Raw genomic sequence first — 26003 nt, forward strand, 5'->3', positions numbered from 1 at the left:
ACAGTGGCTGAATGGGAGATGCCAGAGAGTAATGGTGGATGGTTGTTTGTCAGGTTGGAGGCCAGTGACGAGTGGGGTGCCACAGGGATCTGTGTTGGGTCCACTGTTGTTTGTCATGTACATCAATGATCTGGACGATGGTGTGGTAAATTAGATTAGTAAGTATGCAGATGATACTAAGATAGGGGGGTTGCGGGTAATGAAGTAGAGTTTCAAGTCTACAGAGAGATTTATGCCAGTTGGAAGAGTGGGCTGAAAGATGGCAGATGGAGTTTAATGCTGATAAGTGTGAGGTGCTACATCTTGGCAGGACAAATCAAATAGGACATACATGGTAAATGGTAGGGAATTGAAGAATGTAGGTGAACAGAGGGATCTGGGAATAACTGTGCACAGTTCCCTGAAAGTGGAATCTCATGTAGATAGGGTGGTAAAGAAAGCTTTTGGTGTGCTGGCCTTTATAAATCAGAGCATTGAGTATAGAAGTTGGGATGTAATGTTAAAATTGTACAAGGCATTGGTGAGGCCAATTCTGGAGTATGGTGTACAATTTTGGTCGCCTAATTATAGGAAGGATGTCAACAAAATAGAGAGAGTACAGAGGAGATTTACTAGAATGTTGCCTGGGTTTCAGCAACTAAGTTACAGAGAAAGGTTGAACAAGTTAGGGCTTTATTCTTTGGAGCGCAGAAGGTTAAGGGGGGACTTGATAGAGGTTTTTAAAATGATGAGAGGGATAGACAGAGTTGACGTGGAGAAGCTTTTCCCACTGAGAGTAGGGAAGATTCAAACAAGGGGACATGACTTGAGAATTAAGGGACTGAAGTTTAGGGGGTAACATGAGGGGGAACTTCTTTACTCAGAGAGTGGTAGCTGTGTGGAATGAGCTTCCAGTGAAGGTGGTGGAGGCAGGTTCGTTTTTATCATTTAAAAATAAATTGGATAGTTATATGGATGGGAAAGGAATGGAGGGTTATGGTCTGAGCGCAGGTATTTGGGACTAGGGGAGATTATGTGTTCGGCACGGACTAGAAGGGTCGAGATGGCCTGTTTCCGTGCTGTAATTGTTATATGGTTATATGGTTATATGGACTATGGTCCGGTTAAGAGCAATGGCCATCTTTGCAAGTTAGCTTCATGGAATTAATAACCCATGTTTTTCTACCATTAATGGTTTATCTGTTTAAGTGTTTCACACACAGATTGGGTTACTGCATGAAACCACAGAGTTTTGAACTTTTCACTTAGTCACTCACGTGACTTCGAAATAAAATAGAAAGATTAAACGAGAACTTACCATTTGAAGTTTGATCTTTATTTTATGAGAAGCTGAAGTGAGGGAATACGTGCCCTCCACTCCCAACCCTCATAAAGATCATTCGGTAGTTCTAAGGCCATTAATCTTTCTATAGCTTAGGTCTGCAACTATTCTGTGGTTTCATACAGCTGCTCTAAAGATTGACACACATGCGGACTGGCGGGCTCTTCACGTATTCCCTCACTTCAACTTCTCATAAAATAAAGATCAAACTTCAAACAGTAAGTTCTCGTTTAATCTTTCTATTTGTTCCTTCAAACAGCATGATCTCACATTTGGTCACACTATATTTAATCTACCATGTCCTTGTACATTCCTTAGCATATCCATATCTCCCTGAAGTGTTTCTACACCTTCCTTATAGTTTACAGTACATTGCCATTGAAGTTTGTATTAATTAAACTCTTGTTCCAATGCCAATTTGTTGCATTTCGTTCATTTGTGTAGATTTAAAGCTTTGTTTCAGAAGGATTGTGTATAATCAATACTGCAAAAGTTGAAATGAGAAGCTCTTATTGGCAACTAACTTATAATGATACAGAAGAAAGCTATTCAACCAATCAGAACAATGCTGCTTTAGTTTTAGATTAGAGAATCAGCGCAGAAACAGGCCCTTCGGTCCACCGAGTCCATGCCGCACAGCGATCCCCACACACTAACACTATCCTACATACATTAGGAACAATGTACAATGATAAGAAGGCAACTAACGAACAAAGCTGTATGTACTTGGAGTGTGGGAGGAAACTGGAGATCCAGGAGAAAACCCACGCTGGTCAGGGGAAGTCTTTACATCTTGAGGAAGCTGAAGCGTGCTGGCCTCAGCTCCCCAGTACTGACATCATTTTACAGGTGTGTGGTGGAGAGCGTCCTCACATCATGTATCACAGTGTGGTACGGAAACTGCTCCTCTGCTGACAGGAAGGCGTTGCAGAAGGTGGTCAAATCTGCCCAAAAAACTCACAATTAACTGCCTCCCTGCCATTGAGGACATTTACATCAGCAGGTGCAAGAGCAGAGCCTCATGAAGGACCCCACCCACCCGGCAAATGGACTCTTTGCCCCCCTCCCCTCAGGGAGAAGGCCAGGACAACAAGACTTAAAGCCAGCTTCTTTCCCGAGGCAGTGAGACTTTTAAACTCCTTACCTCACTGACTGAACCCTTGCTACCTCAGTGAACTTTCTGCTGCCACTGCTGCTACTATGGACATTATTATGTTTCTGCCTTTAACCATGCTGCTTTTTTTACTTTTAATATTTATTCATAGGCTCATTATTATTTAGATTTTATTGTGGAAGGTTTTTATATGTTAGAATGTATTGATGTCTTTACTGCACTTTATTGATGTCTTACTGCACTGTTATGCTGCTCGGACCTTAGTACAAATTTCGTTCATGGTTCATGTGGAAGCATGTTTTTATCGAATTACAATAAATAAAATAAATGAAAATAAAAATAAGTGAACATACAAACTCCATGCCGACAGCACCCATAGCCTGGATGGAACCTGCATCTCAGACAGTGACTTTACCGCTGCACCACCATACCGCCAAACTCACAGCAGATTAATGCTTTCAATCCCTTTACCCATCTTCCCCCTTTATATCACTGTGGCCCTGCATCTTATTCTGTCTTGCATATGCCCATAAACTCCTCTATTCTATTTGCTACTCACCATCACTCACAAGTTATTTACAGGAGCCAACAAATGTACCAGCAAGTTTTTGGCATGTGGATGGGATGCACTGTATTGGGTGGAAACATGGTTGTGGGGAGAAGGATCAAAACTTACACTGTCTACAATCAAGGTCAGGACCAAACCCAGAGCTATGAGTTCTCAAGATACAAATGGAAATATTCAGCTGGAAAAAAAAGTAATAAAGAGAACATTGATGCATTACATTGATGGCTATTTTACAAACTGATTAACTACTGGGAAAGACAGAACTTTCAGTTAATAAGTGACACGCATATTCCTGTACAGCTAGTCGTGCTTGTAGGCATGTATGGTTTAAATATCTTGCCAAGAAATTGAATTTCATCATTATTTAGTGCATGACATGTGTGTAGTTTACTTTAGAGATGCAGCTTGGAAACACCAAATCTATGCTGGCCATCAATCACCCATTTATAAGAATTGAATTGAATTAAATACTTTATGGTCACATGTGACAAGTCACAGTGCAATTCTTTGCTTGCAACGTATGCAAATAGTCACCCATAAACGGCGTTTACAAAGTTACATAGTTCCCCCGCGCCAGGACCTCCCCCTCTTCCTCACCTCATGGTGGTCCCCCCACACCGGGTCTTCCATTGTTGCCTTCACTGGCAGCAGCGTCCTCACTTCCACGTGGTCCGTTCTCGTCATCATCGACCGCCACACTGACCTCTCCAGTATCGCCGTCGGGTCTTCTCCAAACGCCTCCGTGGCACCGAACCAGGCCTCGGGTGCATGCTTCGCAGACCCAGGGACCGTTGGCCATGGGCTTCATCGACTCACGAGGCTCCACCTCTGACCTGCAATGCTCTGGCCCGCGAGGCTCAGGCCTCAGCTTCTCAGCGGCACATTCGGAAGGCGCCTGCCGCAGCAGAAACTCCGGAAGGTGAAGAGTTCTATGTTATCCTACTTTCACATCTACTCCGTACACACTGTACAATTCACAAAAGCCAATTAACCTAAAAACCTGGACGTCTTTGGGATGTGGGAGAAAACCACGCAGTCACAGGGAGAACGTGCAAACTACCCCAGGTCAGGATTGAACTCTATCGCTCTATTGCTGCGCCACCGTGCAATGAGTTTGTCCATCTTCTGAAGCTTTCCCTGTGATCACTGGCTGTGCTAGGCATTGCTTTGAAAGCCTGCAGTAAACACTACAAGAACCAATCAGTCTGAAAATGGATCCTAAGTCAAAACGTCACCTATCCATGTTCTCCAGAGATGCTGACTGATCCACTGAGTTACTCCAGAACTTTGTCCCTTTTTTTGTATAATAGCATTGGCATTGTTTCTACACAACCATTGGTGTAACAAATACATGTGGCATTGAAATCTGAACAGGTATATGTGGAAAACAACAATTTGTCAGTTCTCCCCACCACCTACCCTTTCCACCTACATTACTTCATCTAGCATCATAATTCAAAAATTTTCAATCCTTCTGTCTCAAACCTTCTGTCTTTTCATCACTGGACTTTGTTCAACCATCTGCCTATCACCACCCCTACACCTGTATCCACCTATTACTTGCCAGGCCAGCTTTCTCCACCTCACCACCAAATCAGTCTGCATGAGGGTCCTGACCTGAAATGTCACCTACCCATGTTCTCCAGAGTTACTGCGAGACTCTCTGAGTCATTACAGCACTTTGTCTCTTTTTTTGTAAAAAATAAATCTGCAGTTCCGTGCTTCTACAATTTATTCTCCCAGTCAGAACCCTTAAATTCATTTGCAGAGCGGTTTGTTTGTTGCTTCACGAGGAGTGATAATCAAAGTGTGTAGTTGAGCATGTTGCACCAATTTCTGCTGATAATGCAGAGATAAATATTCATAGGTTCATAAGTGATAGGAGCAGAGTTAGGCCATTCGGCCCATCATCTACTCCACCATTCAATAATGGCTGATCTATCTTTCCCCCTTAATCCCATTCGCCTGCCTTCTCCCGTAGCCCCTGACACCGGCATTCTGCATGTTGTACATATATTGTGCATATTGATGATGACATCATGAGCATGATTGATGTTGAGAGAACCCGTTTCAATGCTTGGAAGTGACTGATCAATTTTCCATCGAATAGAACTTCCACCAGACTTCCCCTGCAACATGGGCAAAATGATTTATGCCTGCAAAAATGGGAACAGATGCTGTGTGCTACAATCTGCAGCATGCATTCCTCCAAACATAACTTAAGAATCACCAAATGATCTCTTCATTATTTTATTCCACAAAGACCGATCTAGGTTAGATGGAAAATTAATTAGTTGATTGTGCAGGGAATTCTCATTAGGTTCCCCACCAGAGGTTTCTTCTGATGGTATTAAATAAACAATACAGGTGATGTTTCATGAACATCGCATTCAAAATGTTAGAGGGTTAAATGTAAAAATCCCCTAAAATTGGCACAGGTATCATTGTGGTTCATTAACCCATGCCTGCCCAACACAGAAAGTATGCCAAATTCATGCAGCCTGTCTCATTGCATTGTTATCCAGCACTAGTCAACTGTTCATTGCTGGATTCATATAAAGGGCACTGATACTGAGTGATAGTGCTGATAGTGCCAACACCATTTACACAGTAGCTTGAACTGCTTGAAAGGAGATGTGTTTATTCAGAGAACTTGCTGGAAAGTAACATTGAAAGTCATAAAAAATCTGGAGCTGCATCAAGGAAGAGTCACCTCTTACCTTTGCACACTTCACACTGTTAATGCTCTCAAATCCACATCCACAGCAAGCAAGCCCTATTCAAGCATAAAGTCGCATTGCACTATGTTCAGTGACACCATTCTGTTGTTTTTTCATCCACCTTTTCATAAATTGTAAATTGTCGATGGAATAAACATTGATCTCTATCTACACCACTTTTGCACCTTATTTTGATTTCATTTCAGAAAGACAGGGGCGGCATGGGGGCAGAGCGGTAAAGTTGCTTCCTAACAGCGGCAGAGACCTGGGTTCGATCCTGACGATGAGTGCTGTCTGTACTAAGTTTGTCCACTTGTTAATCCTGGCCAGATAGGAGAGGCTAGGACTCTAAAATTGCTAAAGGCTTCAGGGCTGCTGGGATATTTGGTTAATTTGAAAGTGCTCTCTGTGGAACTGGGACAAGCTGCAGAGTGGTGCCAGTTTGTCTCGATCCTAGATCCAAGCTGCAGGAAGGGAATGGGAACTTCTGCAGACCCTGTCAATTAGGTGCAAAATGCATAGAATGGATTGGATGACTGCAAACCAGAATGTTGATTGGATGAGGTATTGAGCCTTGTCTGGTTTTCCTGCATATCAGGGTAAATGTTGTGATGTTTGCTTCTTCCGAGAAACACTGTTTGAATAAAATGTATTAGCCACTGTATTACTGGGTTTGGAAAATGTCTGTCATGTATGGGGTTAATCGATATCTGTAATTGGATTGTAAAGAGACCACCCCCATGTGGTTCGGCCCCTCGAGGTCCAGGGACCTATAAAAGTCCGCTGCCACGAGGTCCTGCATCGATCTTCTGGGAGAACGCTTGGGACTGCGTGACCTTCTGTAGTGTCTGTTTGAGCGAGGCTTAGAGGGCTTGATCAGGCAGATACGAGGATCGAACCCACGGTGGTTAGATATAGTAATTGAATTGTAATTGCGTTTTGTCAAAATGAAGATTAGTTGCTTGATTCAGTGTTTTTTTGACTGACACTAGACTGGGGGAAGCTTAGAACGAGCAATTTACACACTCTCCTTGAGAACTGCGTGGGTTTTCTACGGGTGCTCTGGTTTCCTTCAACACTCCAAAGATGCACATGTCAGTGGGCTAATTGGCTTTGTAAGATTGTAACTTGTTCCTGGTGTGTCAGATCATGTTAGTGTGCCTACGATATGCCACTGTGTCCATGCCAAATGAGATCGCTGGTTGGCGCAGACACAGTGAGCTGAAGGGCCTGATTTCACACTGTATCTTTGAAGTCAACCAAACTAAAAATATATGAAATCAGTGTAAGAACAACAAGAAGGCAGGATTGAAGACAGACCATTTCTCAGTTTCACTCTTGTAGTCAAAAGGTGCAAATGGCCTCATGCCACTGTGAGCTGTTATCTCTGTTTTAGAGGGTAGCACTGCGGTGGGAACTACATACAGCACAATTTGACAAAGATGGTGCTAGGCTGGAAAATGTTAGCAACATGGAAAGAATGGAAAGACTGGGACAATAGATTTTCATTTGCAACAACTTGATTTCAGTTAAAAGCTTTGTTTGGGATGTTTATTTCATTCTGCACAGTGCTGTGATAGCCTTTCTCCACAGGATGGGTGATGGGGGATTCAACCTGCTGTTCATGGAGTTACACTTGAGTGCAAGCAACTCTTCATGGATATCTAGTGCAATAAGGGACTATGTAGATGTCTCCTTCTTTCCTTTTCCTCTGTTTCCTCATAGTATAGAGACATATACCATGGAAAAACCATCTACACCTTTACTACCATGTATCTGGACCATGTACCAAATGTCTTTAAGGTGTGTTATAATATTGCTCTGGCAGCTCGTCCCGCACCATCCGTGGTGAAAATGTTGCCGCTCACATCTATCAGCGATTATCTAGCGATGCTATATACTACATATATCGAGCGATAGCAGCGAGCGAGCGATCTATCGATCGAGCTAGCGAGCGAGCGAGCGAGCTATCGAGCTATGCGACGACTCTACTGTGATTGTCTTCTGTTTTCTTTCTTTCGTTGCGTATGAATAGTAGCTTCTCTCCCTATCTCTCTCTCTCTCTCTCTCTCTCTCTCTCTCTCTCTCTCTCTCTCTCTCTCTCTCTTTCTCTCTCTCTTTCTCTCTTTCTCTCTCTTTCTTTCTCTCTTTCTTTCTTTCTTTCTTGTGTCTGTGTGGACCAGGGTTGTGTCAGCTTTCTGTCAATCCCCTTAATTCCTATCTTCTTCGAAATACTAGGCCACAACCTTCCCATTTTCACACATGCTACTGACATTTTTACTGCGGAAGCGATAAATATCTTCCTGTTGCATTTCAATCTATATTTATTAAGTTACTAATCTTTTAAAAACAGTTTAAAAAAATTAAAGTTCTTCAAGCTCACCCATTTTTAAGAAAACAATTCCGACAAACGTCACAATCCACTCGCACACTCCGAGCACGAGGGCCACTCCAGCACTCCAACCCGCTTGGCCCCGCTGGGATCCCTCGCCCACTCCCTCTCTATCCCCCTCCCCAACTACCACACTCCCTCTAACCCCCTCTGAGAAAAGGAAACACTTTTTCACACAGAGACTTGTGAGTCTGTGGAATTCTCTGCCTCAGAGGGCAGTAGAGATCAGTTTTCTGGAAACTTTCAAGATAGCAGAGTCAGAGGATATGGGGAGAAGGCAGGAAAGGGGTACTGATTGTCGATGATCAGCCATGATCACATTGAATGTGCGGTGCTGGCTTGAAGGGCCTTATGGCCAAATCCTGCACCCATTGTCTGTTGTCTATTGTTTATTGTCTCCCTCTCTACCCCCTTCATCTCCCTCTCTGTCAATGACAAATACAGAAATTTGATTACAAAAACTAGCTGCAGAATGGAAGGTTAATGATGCATAAAAGTCCATTGCAACTGTCACCTTGGCAACAATTGGTAAAGCAGTTTCCCATTGTCTGATACGGCCGCAGTGGCAAAATTATGGAAGACATATTTCTTGAGTATTATTCCTTGCAAGGAGCAAATAAAAGTATTGTGGCAGCTGCAGTAAAAATATTTGTTAGACATTTTTCTTACATATTATTCTTTGGAAGATCAAGCAAAAGCAATGTAAACAATAGTGGACATGGCCTTCTCCCTTCTCTTCTGCCCTTTACCAGTAGTTTCTGCCAAGTTCCTTCTCCCAGTTGTTCTGTTTTGGAAGATATGTGATTCATAATGAAGCTAATGAGTTTAGATGGATAAAGGCAGCGTGGGTCCAATCATTAGCCATCATTGGATACTTCCGTAATTTAAGTTAAATGTAATAAGCAACAATCCTTTGCAGTATTGTAAGAAGAAGAACAAGAAACCAACCAACAATCTCAAGTAATTGATACTCCAACTAGCATCGCAGAGGGATCATTCCTGTCACTGTGAACTGTAAGAATAATGGAACATGTTAGCTGAGGTTGGGAGCTGCAAAATGGCTGCTTTAATGTCACGTAATGGTTGCACACTGAATGCTATCAAGATCCACCCGCACTATATGTTTCTGACAGACTGACACTGCAAGTGCACCAATAGGACATCAGAATAACTCCTGCCACCTATGTGCAATTATGTTGCAGACTATTTTTTGCTTTTAAGGCAGCAGTTCCCTCTCTTGGGTTTGCAATCCATTTAAGCTGCTCACAAATAAAAAAATGACAGTGCACTGACACTTGTCAGGCATAGTAATGTATATTTGTGATATATTGCCTGCACGTTGACTGCTTGATTTTGGATGACAGAATCTCAGTGTTCAATTGGGATCATGCTCAGGAAACGCACTGTGCAAAGTGCTTTCAGGGCACTCCGAAATCTCAGTACTCAGTCCAATTTTACCCTTGTTGGTTTCTGTTCAGAGTTTTAACTTTGTACAATTTACTATATAATGTGAATAGTATAACCAGGTTTAAAGGTTGCTTTCAAGCTGTGTTTAAAAATTATTTTTCAGCTTCACTTTGAATATTTAAAAGTTCTTAATGTTAAATTATTCTGCAATATTCAGGTACAAGCTTCAAAATCGATATTTACATACACATTGTCAATCTAAACACGTTATTCTGCACATGATCTGAGAACTAAAGAGTTATCTTACCAATATGCCCAACAGCACTCCATGTTTATGATTATCCATGCATCATAACATCTGTACCAAAGGATAGATTAAACTGTCTTCATCTAATATTCCTCCCTACGTTTAGAATTTTGATCTGATTCCCCGGCTTAGATGTGTGTGGCCGTCTGAGGTTTGCAATTCAAACTAGAATTTTTTCAGCTTTTGTGATTTCATATTCATGTGCATATTGCAACATCTTAAAAGATTTCCCTCATTCAAACATCAGCTTTGCAATTGGGTTGGAAGGCTTCCTTAGGAGCTAAGTTTAATCAATCCTTTGCTGACATAATTATAAATATTTAACATTCCTTTGAATTTTACATTATCAATAGCCCTTCGCCTTTGGTGCTTTCAATTCTTTAGGTCACTTTTGAACACAAGAGCCTGGCTATACAGCTCATTATCTTCAGTGCTGTTATTGCTCTGAGTCACACCAGCACATAAGAGGGTTGCTAATTCAGTTTTTCATTGAATGAGCCAGAGAAAATTCAGAATATGAAAACTGAGAATTATTTTTGTCCTTCAGAAAACTATTTTTCATGAACATGTTTTAACCTTGTTGGTCCAGTTACCCACATAAACTTAATGGTACTCAGCAATGAGAGACAGCCCGTTAATAGTAAGATTAAACGAGAACTTACCAGTCGAAGTTTGATCTGTATTTTATGAGGAGTAACGTTGAGGGAATACATGAAGAACCCGCCACTACGCACGTGTGTCATTCTTCAAAGCAGCGGAGTGAATCACAGATACCTGTAATGACTTAAGCATAGTAAGATTAGAGAAAAGATACCAGTTGTGTTTATGATCAAGGGTGGGAGCGGAGGGCATGTATTCCCTCAACGTTACTCCTCATAAAATACAGATCAAACTTCGAACTGGTAAGTTCTCGTTTAATCTTACTATTTTACTCGGAGTCATGTGAGAATACATGATGATTTCAAAGCTCTGTGATTCAAGCCGTGGAACGAGTCCATCATCACGTCTGCCTTGGTTTTGGGGATAATAGTGATAACATATTAAACATCAATATGATATATATAAATAACCATAAAGTTAATAATAATTGATAGCCCCTGTTTTTTGGGGTAAATTATGGTACAGAAACTTAACAATGTTTCTGAAAAATTCCAGTTTCCATTACTGGTTAGTTATAATCCTTAGAGTGTTCTTTCCGATGGCCATCCTGCAGTCCTGAGGATTTTATCCATAGGAACCTCCAATTTAAACGCTGCCGACGTTGCTGCAGCCTGGTGGAGTGAAATTTTAACCCAGTTAGTGTTTACACCAACTTATGTCAATACTATGTTAGCCATTTAGCTGGCCTGGCCTGTTATTCTTTAATGAGGCTGTCTGTCGTTGATGAGAAGTTCCTCTTCTGTGCCACTTATGGTCTAGGTTTGTTCCATGTATATTTGTAGATGTCTCACAACACAGTCAATCATCTGTAGGGTAGGCTCTAAAAAATGTTATTTTAAGGCCTGCTGACCCCTGTCTGTTTAGTTCCCTAATTCCTGAATATAGAAGTGTAAGTTGCCAGGTGAACTGGTCAAGGTATCCAGCCTTAATTTGGTAGGGACTGAGTCCTTAGTGCCGTGACCTAAGCCATCAGCATGACAGTTTTGTAAAATGTCAAAAACTGTAATGACAGCGCTGTGGCTGGAGCCCAGTTCTTTAACAACGTTAAGACGATGCTGATGTCCCATATTTGGGAATACCTGGTCTTTGGGGAATTCTCATAAAAAGTGTCCCTCATAAGCTGTTGTTCCGTTCTCTTGCCATAGGTAAGTAGATGGGCCACTTCTGGCACAGTTGATGTCACTAATACTAAGCCCCTGTAGGTTAACAAAGCTTCCAAACAGGCTGGATGATGTATTATGATTGCAACACATCTCCCATTAGTTTATGTATTTTAGACATTGTCTTTAGGTTGATTGTCTGTGGCCCGCTGTGATCATGTCCATTGCTCTGGCCGTCTGTTTTGGATGGTGCTGCATGGTTCTAATCTCATTCCCTAATACCACCTAGAACCATGGTTGGGTAGGTCAGTCGGGTACTATTAAAAACACCAGACGCAGAGTCTCGTAGTATTTCCCTTAGTACCCCCCCCCTGATGAGGTTGCCAAATTGTGTTGGCCAGATTGTTACATGATGTAGATTCCCTTTCACCCATGTGGTTGATATGTGCTACCACAGTAGTGTTGTTAATTTATAATCTAATAACCTGTTTAATATATTCCAGAGCAACATGACTTTAGGCCATGAAAAAACACCCAACATTTCCAGGTAGTTATGCCCAGTGTTAGTAATAATGATGCTTGCTGTGTATTCCATCTTCCTCCACAGCTGGAGATGGAATTGGTAACACACCATCCTAGTGCATAGTATCCATATGTAGGACCATAGACTGGTTGCTGACAATGATAGGATTGGAGCAATGCCCAATGTTATCTTCCCACCATTTAGTTCCAATATGGCTTCTGTATGGCTTCTTCATTCTATTGAAATGATCACCATTAATTTTAAGAGCTCATATTTTGGCCCTCTGTAAATCTTTATAATGTAAGGGTCTGAATTATGTGGCTGGAAACCATATGTTGCCAATATTCTTGCTACCAGTCTGATGGATGGTTTATCCTCATGTCAATGATTTTGCTGTATGCCTCTATTAAGGTTGTAACCTCTGTTGGCAAAGTTACTGACATGAGGATATGAGTTAATGGTGAACCCCAAATAATCGCTTTAGTTTGAAGGCTTTAATTTTGATTTAATTGGATGGATAATGATCCTAGTTTCCAAATAATTGCTAAGTGGCTGTTACCGTTTGTTCAGCCCGTCCTAAGTTTCCACACAATTAGTATGTCATCCAAAGAAGCCATTACCATCGTGTGGCTGGTTGTCATATTTTGTAAATAACCTAGGTGCTAATGTAAACACATTAGGTAGTGCTCTATACTGCTAGAGCTGAGCCATCCAATTAGATAAAAATAACGTCCGTGGTCACCTGTTATGGGTACTGAAATTGTAAGCATCCTTTGAATCAATGCTTGCCATTTTCGTTCTTAAAACGAATATACTTAACAATAGAAAAGGTTTCTGTTCTTAAAACGAATATATCGTTTTATTTATTTTTCACTTTTAAAAAAAAAAAATTTAAAATCTTTTCTATTTATTTATTTATTTATTTATTTAATTTTATGATATATGGTCCCTAGATAAGGGACATATCAGACATTTAAACTGATAAGAACAGATATTATACTTGATCTTAGCCAAAAAGCCGAGATCTGATCTATGATTGATGCGTCAAGCGCCATATCCTATTTTGTTAGGAAGGGAATGCGTAGATAATAATTCTTCCCTTGCAATGCAGCTAAAACCCCATCTGTTGCTGATGTCCAGTGTCTGTATCCCATATGACATATTTGGTAATTGGTGATTATGTCTGGATACGAGTAGATCGGCATCTGGTGTTCCATATCGTGTAGAAACATCAGCAAATACTTTAGCCCAACTTGGTGTTCTCCTCCAAATTCCTCTCTCGATATATCAGCTGGACTAGAAGATTATGTGTTGTAAAATTCTATTGTGTATCCCCGGATACTGTTTAAGATATGAGTGTCAAAAAGTTATTTATTCGATGTCTTCTCGCACCAACCTCCTTGCTTCATTCTGGTTTTACTGTTTTCTTCTGGATCCCCGAGGCCGTGTGTTGTGGGTGTACACATCTTCCAGCATAGGGGCGATACCTTTGAGGATGATGTTTGGACGTTTAGATGAGCTCCAGTTTGGCTTCATTGTCCAACTCCTTGACCTTCTAGATAGGTCACCCCCAAATAAAAAGGTTTTGCTAGGAGGTTTCGGGTTTACACAGGCCCGCGTCAATCCCGGTTGGATGTAACCAGATGCATAAATTGATTAGTTTAGTACATTCAGGGATTTACAATCCCCGGTGGCAAGTGACAGCTATGGTGTCAGCTAATGTTTGCCCCTGCAGTAGATAGAAAACATATGGTCTATGCTGGCTTCTAACCTGGTTTGTAGATCTTTCCCAGTTAGCTTTACTCACAGCTGTACTGTTGTTCCCCCTGAAACATAGACAGACATTCCCGTGTGACTTCCCAGATGGGAATGGAATTTGTCAGTAAATTTTTGGACTGCTAAATCCTTCAGTCACAACATAAGTATTCCTGTATTTCTAGCAGGAAAGGACCAATAATGCACTCTATGTACTTTGTGACTTAGAAAAGGCATCACCTCATTGTTACAGCTCTTACATCTGTTTACCTGTCCAGGGTTTGCCCTAGACTTGACCCCAGCACTCTTCTGACAGAAGAGTCTACTGGGGAGAGAGAAGCATGATTATAGCCCTATAGGAAAGGTGCTGCTTCCTTCTCCCTGAGTCTGTCTTTTCCTCAACCACTTCCCTGTAATAGTAGAAGTGAAATACAGCCCTGTGTAAGGTGCTGCTGTGGGACTTACCCACTGGAGGATTTCTTCTAGGACCTGCATCGCTGCAAAACGGTATGTTCTCGCAGGTGCAGGCCCCGCAGTGCCAATGCGGTGCAGTGTACACGGCCACTGTGCCGCCGGTATCCCCGTTGGCCTGCGGTGCTCCAAAGCGCGGTGCAGTGCTCACAGCACTGAGCCGCCCGTACTGCCGTTAGCCTGTGGTGCTCCAACGCGGTTCAGTCCCTCGGGGAGCTGACCATTCGCAAACCGCAGGTATGGCAGTTTTAACGCGGTGCAGTGCTTCCCGCACTGTGCCGCTCCTTCTCTACTTGGGACTGCGGTGCTCCAACTCGGTGCAGTCCTCTCGGGGAGCTGGCCGCAGGTCTGGCAGTTTTTTTTTTTTAAAACACGGTGCAGTGCTTCCCGCACTATGCCGCTCCTCCACTTGGGCCTGGGGTGCTCCAACGCGGTCCAGTCCTCTCGGGGAACTGGCCGCTCGTGACCCAAGCCCAGCGGCTCCAACGCGTACTCAGTGCTCTCGGGCACTGAATGCTTGCCGCTATTTTTAGTGCTGTGGAAAAACCCCAGCACCTTCCAGCCCCTCGGACCCATGTAGTATAGGTCCGTGGGGCTGTTGTCCGAGCCGTCGGAATGACGGCTCCAGAATGCTCCACCGCTGTCGGCGTCCTGCTGGAGCTGAGGTCGGCTCCGGCTCCCGTTTAGGGGAGATAGTGGTGCCCCCGGCCGTTGCTGGCTGCCTGCAGTTCTGCAGACTCTCCCCAGCCAGTTTTCATCACCCTGCCTGTAAAAAAGGTAAGTCAAGAAACTAAGTTCTCCTAACTTACTTGTTGCAGGTTCAACCCTGCCGTTTGGGAGGAACGTCCTCCCCTCGTAATGACTTGTTCACAATGCGTGTAGCGATAATAACACACGTGCGTAGTGGCGGGTTCTTCATGTAGTCACTCACGTGACTCCGAAGTAAAATTCAATGTAAATGCTTTATTCAGAGGCCTGAGAAGTCCATGCTATTCCTGCCCCATGAGGAGCGTTAATACATTGCCCTGGGGAGCCAGTAGTTTTTGTCTTTATTTCACTGATGAGTCTCTTGACCCCTGGGATACACATGCAGTAGTCAATCAGAATTCCAGCTACACCATAGAGTCATTGTAGAGCTTCTGCTGTTGGAATAACCAAAGTCACGCACCGTGATTAAGATCCAAAGACTTTATTAACATTACAGCATAGGTAACTTCATCTTAGCATGTTACTCTAAAAAGTAAGAGTGAAAGGCAGGGAGGCTTTCTGTTAAACTAGTGGGCGTAGCTACAAAGTATGACTCATAACATGAGTCACTGATCTACATCCTCCCTCTTAAAGAATTAAATGTCAGTACAAAACTATTGACCAAATAAGGCACGCATAGCAATTGATAATAAGCTGGAGGAAAGTCAAACATAGCCCGGGTACTTCATGGTGGACTTACAAACACGACTTGCACGAGTGCGATAAAGACCATCTCCATTTTTCCCCACCGGGAACAAAGCGGGTGGCTTCACAGGTGAGGGAGACTGAACCAGCATTCCCGGTGATGAAACAGGGGACTGTGGCGCAGGCGGAGGGGGCGTCGCTACTGGCAAGGCAGTCGTTGCAAAGGCGGGATGTTGTGCTTGTGTAGGCGGTTAATGCTGCTGGACAAGGACAGAAGTACACTTGTACGGTCGGGATAGTATGGTGGTGGAGCTGGCTCATTCACAGGCAGGATATGTTGTCAGTTACGCCTGTAGGTGCCGCCATCGGCACTGACCAGATATGAGCATGGCTCAGAAGCAGTTCCTGATATTACACGGATACGGTCATGGCATTTGTCATTCTGCAAATAAACCACCTGCCCCTTGGTTAATGGTGGCAGTGGCCTACTTGTTTTGTCATACCACTGTTTTTGAATGTCACGCTTTGGTTGTAACTTGGACTGGACTTCCGATGGTGGAACTACCTGTGGGACCAATGCCTGATCCGCCACAGGCACCGTGGCTCGCATCTGCCTCGACAATAAACGTTGAGCAGGTGACCCAAAAATCAATGTCAAACCATCCTGAATACGAATCGATGGGTACCAGGTACTGCTTGCCATGCCACTCAAATATGTCAGTTGCCACTGTAGACCGCGGGAGTGCAGGGACTGGATGTAAAAGAAGTGATTGCTTTTGTTGGTGAGGTGCCAAGCTGTTGCACACTGCACAGGATGCCACATTCTCAGTGAAGTATTCGTCCATGCTAGGCCAGTAAAACATGTTTCTTGGCCGTAGGATGGTAGCTTCAGCACCTGGATGCCCCGTGTGGACAGCGTTAAAATGCTTGCTGTGCAGCGAAGCAGGGACCACAGCCTTGTGTCCTTTTAAAATGATGCCATCCTGCAGCACTAGCTCATCTCGGACAGCAAAGAACAATGTCATATTTTTGAAGTTGCAGCAACATCCGCTGTTGGCACGCTGGAGAGGCATGCATCGGGTTGTTAAAGATGCTGATCAGAGGTTGGTGGTCAGTTTCAATCGTAACCGTTTGTCCGAAGATAAAGTCGTTAAATTTCTTGCAGACGAAAACAACCGCTAACAGCTCTTTCTCAATTTGAGCATATCGTTGTTCTGTGTCAGTCATAGTGCACGAGGCATAAGCAAAAAGCTTATTGCCGCTACCGTCATTTTGCAGACATGCTGCGCCTAGTCCATTTTGTGAAGCGTCACGAGTCAGTGTGACCGGTCATTTAGGATCAAAGTAAGCGAGAGTAGGAGAACAACATCTGCTGCTTAAGTGTGTCGAATGCCCTCTGCTGTTGCTTGTGCCAGGTCCAAGCAGTGTCTTTGTGTATAAGCTGACGCAACGGGGTTGATATTTCGCTGAAGTCCGGAATACATTTGCTCAATAGTTAACCATGCCAAGGAATCTCTGCAAACTGAGCACGTCTGTGGGTGCTGGGAGCTCGTTGATAGCACTGGTTTTCGCCGGATCCGTTTTTAGGCTGTCTTTAGTAAACACATGGCCTATGTATTTCACCTCACTTACCCTGAATTTGCATTTTTGTGGGTTTAGCTTGAGGTTGATGGCTTTGGCGCGATCCAGGACCTTCATCAGATTAGCATCGTGTTCTTCGACAGTTCATCCCACAGCGAGGATGTGCAAACAACTGCTCCATAGCTTGTTGAAATACTTCACTAGCAGAGCTTATGCCAAAAGGCATGCGAAGAAATCTGTAATGCCCAAACGGAGTGCTGAAAGTAGTTAACTTGGAGGAATTGTGTTCCAGCGAAATCTGCCAGAATGAACTCTTGGCATCTAGTACTATGAATACAGTTGCCTCAGCCATCTGCGCTGCAATCTCGTCCACAGTGTGCATGGGATAGTGAGGTTGTTTAATGGCTGTGTTTAAGTCCTTAGGATTAATGCAAATCCGTATTTCATCTTTATTCTTCTTTGTTGCCACGAAAACCAATCTGAGGGAGCAATCACACCTAGAGACACCATTCTGGTAAGTTCACTGTGAACATGGTCCCACATAGCATGGAGAATTTTATGAGCTGGACGAACAACTGGAACCACTTCAGGGTCAATGGTAATTGTGTACCTAACAGGCAACCTGCCCAGCTTATCGTCAAACAAAATCTTGTATTGTGTCAAGATTTGTTGGCTAAAGTCTCAGGCTGTAGACAGATGACAAACAGAAGGGCTGAAAGAGACAAGACCCATGTCTTGACATGCGTTGACACCTAGTAGAGACAGAACATTCTCACAAACCACATAGAAACTCAGGTTGTGGACATGTGAGTTAAGACAGCAGTGTAACTCAACTTGACCGATAGGGTGTACTGGATCTCCTGCAAATGGAATAAGGGAGACGGTCGTTGGAGTGAAGGTCTCTGTTTTTCATAACTTTCTAAACACAGCTAAACAGATCACATTACATCTAGCACCTGTGTCAACTTTCAGATAAAAGTACTTACCATTAACGAGCAAAGCGTCCTTGGGGTCTAGTTGTTTGTGTATTAAATCAGACAAGGAATGTACGTCAAAGTCAAAACCTTCACCAGCAGCTTGCAAATCCGTGGGAGCTGGTTGGGAGCATTCTGAGAGCAGGTTTTCACAGCCAAGTGAATTAACAGATTGTATTGTTTGAACTCTGTTGCTACGTGAATGACAGCATTTGAAGAAATTATTATTTTGTTGCAAAATTGACATAATTTTCCATACACAGGGCAACGGTCATGAACAACAGCATGTGACCCCCACAGTTAAAGCAATTGTCTATTAATCTCACGATAGATGTATCGGGCACTTGAGAATGGTAACATTAATTTCATGACCAGCAGAGTGTCCTAATACTTTTGTATGAGCGTCAGCCTTTTCAGCAATGTAAGCTTCTGCTGTTGGAATAACCAGTCACACACCGTGATTAAGATCCAAATACTTTTTTAACGTTACAGCAAAGGTAACTTCATCTTAGCACATTACTCTAAACAGTGAGAGAGAAAGGCAGGGAGGTTTTCTGTTAAACTAATGGGCGTAGCTACCAAAGATTATAGAGCAGAGCAAGATGCGCCACTCTGCGAAAAAAGCATAGTATGACATGGGTATGACACGACGCCATTTTATTGAGCTGCAATTTACATGAATATTAAAAACATTTAAAATAATATTAACTAAATATGTGAAGTGATCGATGCTGTATAAAACACTGTTCCCTACAACACTGATTACACCAAAGATGATAGAGCGGATCAATCTTTATAACGGATTACACCAAAGATACTAGAGGAGCATTGCCCGCTGCCTCCCTCAGGAGCGCTGAGCGCGGGCAGACGCTTGAGGCTCTCCCACCGGCCGCCTTCATCTGGTATCGGGGGGAACGAGAATCAGTCCTGGATCAACTCAGGAGTGGAGGAAGCGTCCTCTTCCCCCAAAGATACTAGAGGAGCCTCTAATATCTTTGCTTTTCCCTGCGACCTGATGTAAGAGCAAATTGTATAACTGTGGAGTCCGTCCCCGCTACCAAAGATGTCACGTTTGGCATCAACAAATGGTGGCCGTGACGTTCCGTTACGTACTACACGTCAGTCCATAGGATTTCGGAGGAGTGGTCTATCTTGCTCTGTTCTATAATCTTTGGTAGCTACAAAGTATGACTCATAACATGAGTCACAGATCTACAATCATAGAGCCATACAGTGTGGAAACAGTCCATTTGGCCCAACTTGCCCACACAGACCAATACGTTCCCCTTAGCGGCAGAATCTGAAAGCCGGGAACAGCAGGTAAGGAGACTCTGCGTTCCTTCCACTTACCTTACAGGTGGAGGCATGGACCAGATCCACGAAGGCTGCGAAAAAGCTGGCGGGGGAGAACCGCGGAGTTGCGGGCAGCCAGCAGCATCAGCCAACGGCACGGAAATCTCCCGTATGGGAACAGCTGTGCCCAACTTCGCTCCCGCACCGGCCACGGCCGGGCGGTAGAGCGAAGCAAAAAACTAACAGAGTCGTTGACTCCGATGAGTCCGACTCTGAATAGCCGCGAGCGACCAGTGCCCGTGAGCATTGGGGCCGGTTGGAGCGGCTTCAGGAGCAGCTGCGAGCGGCCAGTGCCCGTGAGCATTGGAGCCGGTTGGAGCGGCTGGGAGGGAACAAAAGCAGCCGCGAGCGGCCAGTACCCGTGAGCATTGGAGCCGGTTGGAGCGGCTACAGGAACTGGAGCAGCCGCGAGCGGCCAGTGCCCGTGAGCATTGGGGCCGGTTGGAGCGGCTTCAGGAGCAGCCGCGAGCGGCCAGTGCCCGAGAGCATTGGAGCCGGTTGGAGCGGCTTGAGGACAGGAGCAGCTGCGAGTGCCAGTGCCCGAGAGCATTGGAGCCGGTTGGAGCGGCTGTTGGAGCAAATACTCCAAAGTGACAGGCTCCGGGAGATGGAGACTAGTCACAGTGGGCAGCTAGTAAGTCCTACAGCAGTACCTCTTGTAGGGCTGCACAGTGTTTCTCCATCATCAGAGGGGAGTACAGGGGGTCAATTCTGGGCTGACCCTGAAGAGGGGGTGCAGAACATACCCCTAGTGCGCATGGGGTGCAAGAAAACCTATTGGATATGGTTTCCCAGTTTATTCAACCCGACCAAACTGGCCAAACCCTGGAACCTAAAATAGCTGCAAGTATCGACTACTTGTCATTCAACCAGCTATAAGGACAGGCATTATTGGACACCACAGCAAGACACTTACCACCAGGGAACTGCAAATCACTGAATGTTCCCAGTGTCAACTAGTGTATTTTGAAAACATGTCGGAGCCTCAATCAGAGCCAGGGACTTGAAACTACAGAAAGTTCTATAAGTCCTAACGCGGGAATTACGATTATCGCCCGCACAATAAACAAAAAAGACATGACACAAGATCACCAGGATGCACTGGCTTTATTTTGCAACCACCATACGAGTAAACAGCATTAGGAAGAGTGCCATCCAACTGGCTTTAGACCCTAATTTGCAGGCCTATGCAAACCTGGAACCTCCAAACCACCAATATTACTATTTGGAGGCAACTTATCAAAACAGGTAAAAGAACTTGACGAAGAGGGTAAAACCCTGGGGCTCATTAAAGCAACGTCTAAAAACTACTTCGGCTAGAAACAGCACCCCTACGCACCACCAGTCGGCCAACACAAACTGGTGAAAGCTCGAAGGCCAGGAACACTCAACATCGGTCTTTTTTAGGCCATGGCCCAGATCGGCCTTCCTGGGAAATGCGCTAACCCTCAACACCGACCCAACTACAGATCCAGACACCGGCGCCTCAACGTCCACGGAGGATGCCGAAAAAGTAACAAACCTACCAATAGTAACCATGGAGGTAGGTGGGTCTGGTTCCTTACGAGGTTGGTGGGAGTTTACAATTCTATCTGGATGCATGGAATAAATTAACTACCGACACTTATATTTTCAGAAGTATAGGGTTATACCATAGAATTTATACAAAAACATAACCCTCCAGTTCAGCATGTACTGAACCGAATGTTCGTGCTTACAGGCAAAGAAAAATCAAAAGCGCATGCTGAACTACAGTGGCCTTATAAAAAAGGAGTAATGGCGGTAACCCAACACGAATCACAGGAATTCGTGTCCAAAATCTTTATTATAAACTAGATGGTGGTTGCCGCATCATCATAGATTTGACTAAATTGAATACTTTCGTACAATATATTCATTACTAGATGCGAACCTTTGTTACTGCTAAGCAATTGATTTACAAAGGTTACTACATGGCAAGCATCGATTTAAAAGATGCTTACTATACAGTACCCATTAGAGGTGACCACAGATGTTATTTAACACAATAGATCATCTAGGGTTCGCCCTTAACTCAGTTCACATGTCAGTGACTTTGCCGAAAGAAAAGGTTACAGCCTTAATGGAGGCTTGCAGCAAAATCATTGACATCACAAAACCCTCCATCAGACTGGTAGCAAGAATAATTGGGAAGTGGCTGCGTTTCCAGCCACACAAATCGGACCTTTACATTATCAAAAATTACAGAGGGCTAAAATACGAGCACTCAAAAATTATGGTACACATTTTGACAGACCAATGAAGCTACCAACAGAGGCCATAATGGAACTAAAATGGTGGAAAGATAACATTAGGCATTGTTCCAATCCAAACATTATCAGCAACCCGTCTATGGTACTACAAACTGATGCCAGTGCACTTGGTTGGGGTGCTACCAATTCCATCTCCAGCTGTGTGGGAGATGGAATGCACAGGAGGCATCATTATTACAAACACTGGCCATAAACTACCTGGGAATGTTGTGCATTCCATGGCCTTAAGTCATATTGTTCTAGGTTATATCACCAGCATGTTAGACTACAAATTGACAACACCACCGTGGTAGCATATATCAACCATATGGGTGGAAACAAATCGACATCGTGACAATCTGGCCAACACAATTTGGCAATAGTGTATCCAGAGAGATTTTGGATATCAGCTACCTACTTACCAGGTAAACTAAATTTAGTGGCAGACACCAGGTCACGCAAATTCAATGAAACACTGAATGGATGTTGGATAAAAATGTATTTGCTGAAATTACAGCACGGTATGGAACACCAGATATCGACCTATTCGCATCCAGGCTCACACCAGTTATCGAATTATGTTCATGGGAACCAGAACCTGGGGCAGCGGCAACAGATACATTTTCGCTGCATTGGGGGATATTGTTTATTTATGCATTCCCTCCTTTCTGCCTCATCAGTCGGGTATTAAGAAAAATACAGCAAGACTCCGCGTCTGGTATTTTGATAGTACCCGATTGGCCTACTCAACCATGTGTCCCGGTGACACTCGCCATGGTATTAGAACCATGCATCACCATCCCTCATAGACCTAATTTACTGGTTCATCCCGCAACAAGGGGAAGTTACCCATGTCATAATTATATAAACCTATTAATTTGTAGAGTTTGAAAGCACCTCTACTACACCTGGGACTGACGGACCGAACAGTGGATATTATTTCAGCGGCCCACAGATAGTCCACCAAAAAACAGTACTTGGTGTCATCAAGAAATGGGAAAAGTACTGTCACAACAATAACATCACCCACAGATCTATGAACATCCCGTCTGTTCTGGAATTCCTGGCAAGCCTCCATTACGATGAGAGGCTCAGTCATAGTGCCATCAACTGCGCCAGAAGTGCCCTGTCAACATACCTGTCGCAAGGAACAGAGCGGCATTCTGTTGGGACACACCCTGGTAACCAAACTCATGAGGGGCATTTTTAATGTTAATCCCCCAAGAACCAGGTACTCCCAAATATGGGATGTGAGCATTGTACTGACCATGTTAAGAAACTGGTCTCCAGCTACAGCTCTGTCCCTACAGAAACTAACTATGAAAACTGTCATGCTGATGGCCTTGGTCACGGCACAAAGGGTCCAGTCGCTACAGAAACTAAGGCTGGACAACATGACTATTTCATCTGGAAATTTAACTTTTCACATCAATGAATTAGTCAAACAGAACAGACAGGGGTCAGCAGGCCTAAAAACAGAATTCAGGGCCTACCCGACAGATGATCGTCTCTGTATTGTAACACACTTACTGTTATATATAGAGTATACTAAGATCATCAGAGGCAAAGAAATGTCACTTTTAATCATCTACAAACAGCCACTCAAAAAAGTCTCTCTAGACCATCTCTAGATGGCTAAAACAGGTCCTAATAAAGGCTGGAGTAGACACTAGCATTTTTAAATCTCACTCCACCAGGGCTGCAGCTACATCGGCAGCTATGAAGTTGGATGTTCCTATGGACCAAATCCTCAAGACAGCAGGATGGTCAACGGAGAAAACTTTCCGACTATTTTATAACAAACCAGTCATTGAACCTGGAACATTTGCAGAAACAATTTTAAGTTCTGTAATATAATTTTACCCCGTAAATAGGGGCTATAATTTGGTGTTAATATATTTATCGTTGGGTTTTCAATATCGTATTGATGTCTAATGATGTTAACACTATTCTCCCCATAATCAAGGCAGATGTGATGCATGGACTCGTTTCCACGGCATGAAATCACAGAGCTTTAAAATCTTCACGTGGTCACTCACGTGACTCCGAAGTAAAATAGTAAGATTAAACGAGAACTTACCAGTTTGAAGTTTGATCTTTATTTTATGAGGAGTAACGTTGAGGGATTACGTGCCCTCCGCTCCCACCCTTGATCATATACTCAACTGGTATCTCTTCTCTAATCTTACTATGTTTAGTCATTACAGTTATCTGTGATTTCACACTGCTGCTTTGAAGAATGACACGCATGCGTCCTGGAGGGGTTCTTCACGTAATCCCTCAACGTTACTCCTCATAAAATAACGATCAAACTTCAAACTGGTAAGTTCTCGTTTAATCTTACTATTTTCTATGTTTCTATGTTTCTAACATGCCGCATCTACACTCATCTCACCTGCCTATCCCTTGGAGCTTGATTTCAATATGTCCATTAGGCAACCTTTGTCTCATGGCAGAACTCTCAGATAACCTTTTATCCACTGTTGCATTGATGGTGGTGGGAGTGTTGCATGACAGCTTAAGGATGCCTTCCATGCACTTCACACTTTTGTAAACCCTCTTTCTAACCATGGTAAAAATCAAGCAATTGAAATTTATAGCTGTGAACCTATTTCCATGGCAGGAGTAAACAGTAGTACAAATGGGTACCTCTCGGTATTTATCTGATATTGCTTTAATATTGCACTTTAGTGGCTATTATTGGTACATTTGGTGGGTTGAAATTATACTCAGGGTAGAAACCTAAGCATTAGCTGAATGTCAACCAGTTGCAATCATGTGAATATTTTTGAAAATATTCACATTGCATGTCCTTAAAATCTACCATTGAGCACTTTAGGAGAAAATGCATCTGGAATGCGGCCTGAACTATTGACTTTCACTTGAATGATGTTCACTCTGTGCTATTCTTCATTCTTCAAACACAACCACATTTCTTCATGAACACACAGAGTGCTGGTCAGGTAAAGAATATAGGACTTTTGTGCCTAACTATCCTGGCCCCTAATCTTGACTGAGCACTGGAAGATGGATCTGAGAACTTCCCAAAGCGGGGAGGAGGGGGATTCTATCCTTGCTTCTGCTGGAAGTAAAGTGGATGAAAAGTGAAGCGCAGGAAATATGACAGCGGAGGCTCTATTATCATGCCAGGGGTTAATGTGGAAATGGATTGTTCTTTTGTGAAATAAATATTATTCATATCCAAATGTTAAATTGAGCTGTTGTGAGGCAACTCAGTCATGGTATAGTCTGATGGAAGTTTCAGATAATAGTATAATTGAATTGAACATCAAAGAAAAGCATGAAGAGTGATTTTCACTTAGAATTATGATGTAATCCTGCCCACCATACACATTTCCTGATTTTTATAGAAACATTGAAAATAGTTGCAGGAGGAGGACATTCGGCCCTTCGTCCAGCACCGCCATTCATTGTGATCATGGCTGATCGTCCCCAATCAATAACCTGTGCTTGCCTTCTCCCCATATCCCTTGATTCCACCAGCCCCTAGAGCTCTATCTAACTCTCTCTTAAATCCATCCAGCGATTTGGCCTCCATAGCCCTCTGTGGCAGGGAATTCCACAAATTCACAACTCTCTGGGTGAAATTTTTTTTCTCACCTCAGCCGTTTATTCTAAGACTGTGGCCCTTGATTCTTGACTCACCCAACATTGGGAACATTTTTCCTGCATCTAGCCTGACCAGTCCTTTTATAATTTTATATGTTTCTATAAGGTACCCCCTCATCCTTCTAAACTCCAGTGAATACAAGCCTAATCTTTTCAATCTTTCCTCAGGGATCAATATCGTGAACCTACGCTGCACTGCCTCAATCACAAGGATGTCCTTCCTAAAATTAGGAGACCAAAATTGTACCCAATATTTCAGATGTGGTCTTACCAGAGCCATATACAACTGCAGAAGAAGCTATCTACTCCTATACTGAAATCCTCTTGTTATTCGTTGAAATTATTGCAAATAGAACTCAGGGAAGATACAAAATTGATACCCAAACCTGTAATAGCCATTGTACAATGCCCTGAATTCACATTACCTTCCACAAGCAAAAGCCTTGAATACTTGAGCAAATCACA

The 26003-nt window shown here is 43.4% G+C and overlaps 1 pseudogene; it reads right to left on the reverse strand.

The window, feature by feature from the left end:
* Positions 1-13033: 13033 nt before the first annotated feature.
* LOC116983284 lies at positions 13034-13142 on the reverse strand (annotated as a pseudogene).
* Positions 13143-26003: the final 12861 nt, after the last annotated feature.

The sequence above is a fragment of the Amblyraja radiata genome, chromosome 1, assembly GCF_010909765.2.
Source record: "Amblyraja radiata isolate CabotCenter1 chromosome 1, sAmbRad1.1.pri, whole genome shotgun sequence".
Taxonomy (NCBI): domain Eukaryota; kingdom Metazoa; phylum Chordata; class Chondrichthyes; order Rajiformes; family Rajidae; genus Amblyraja; species Amblyraja radiata.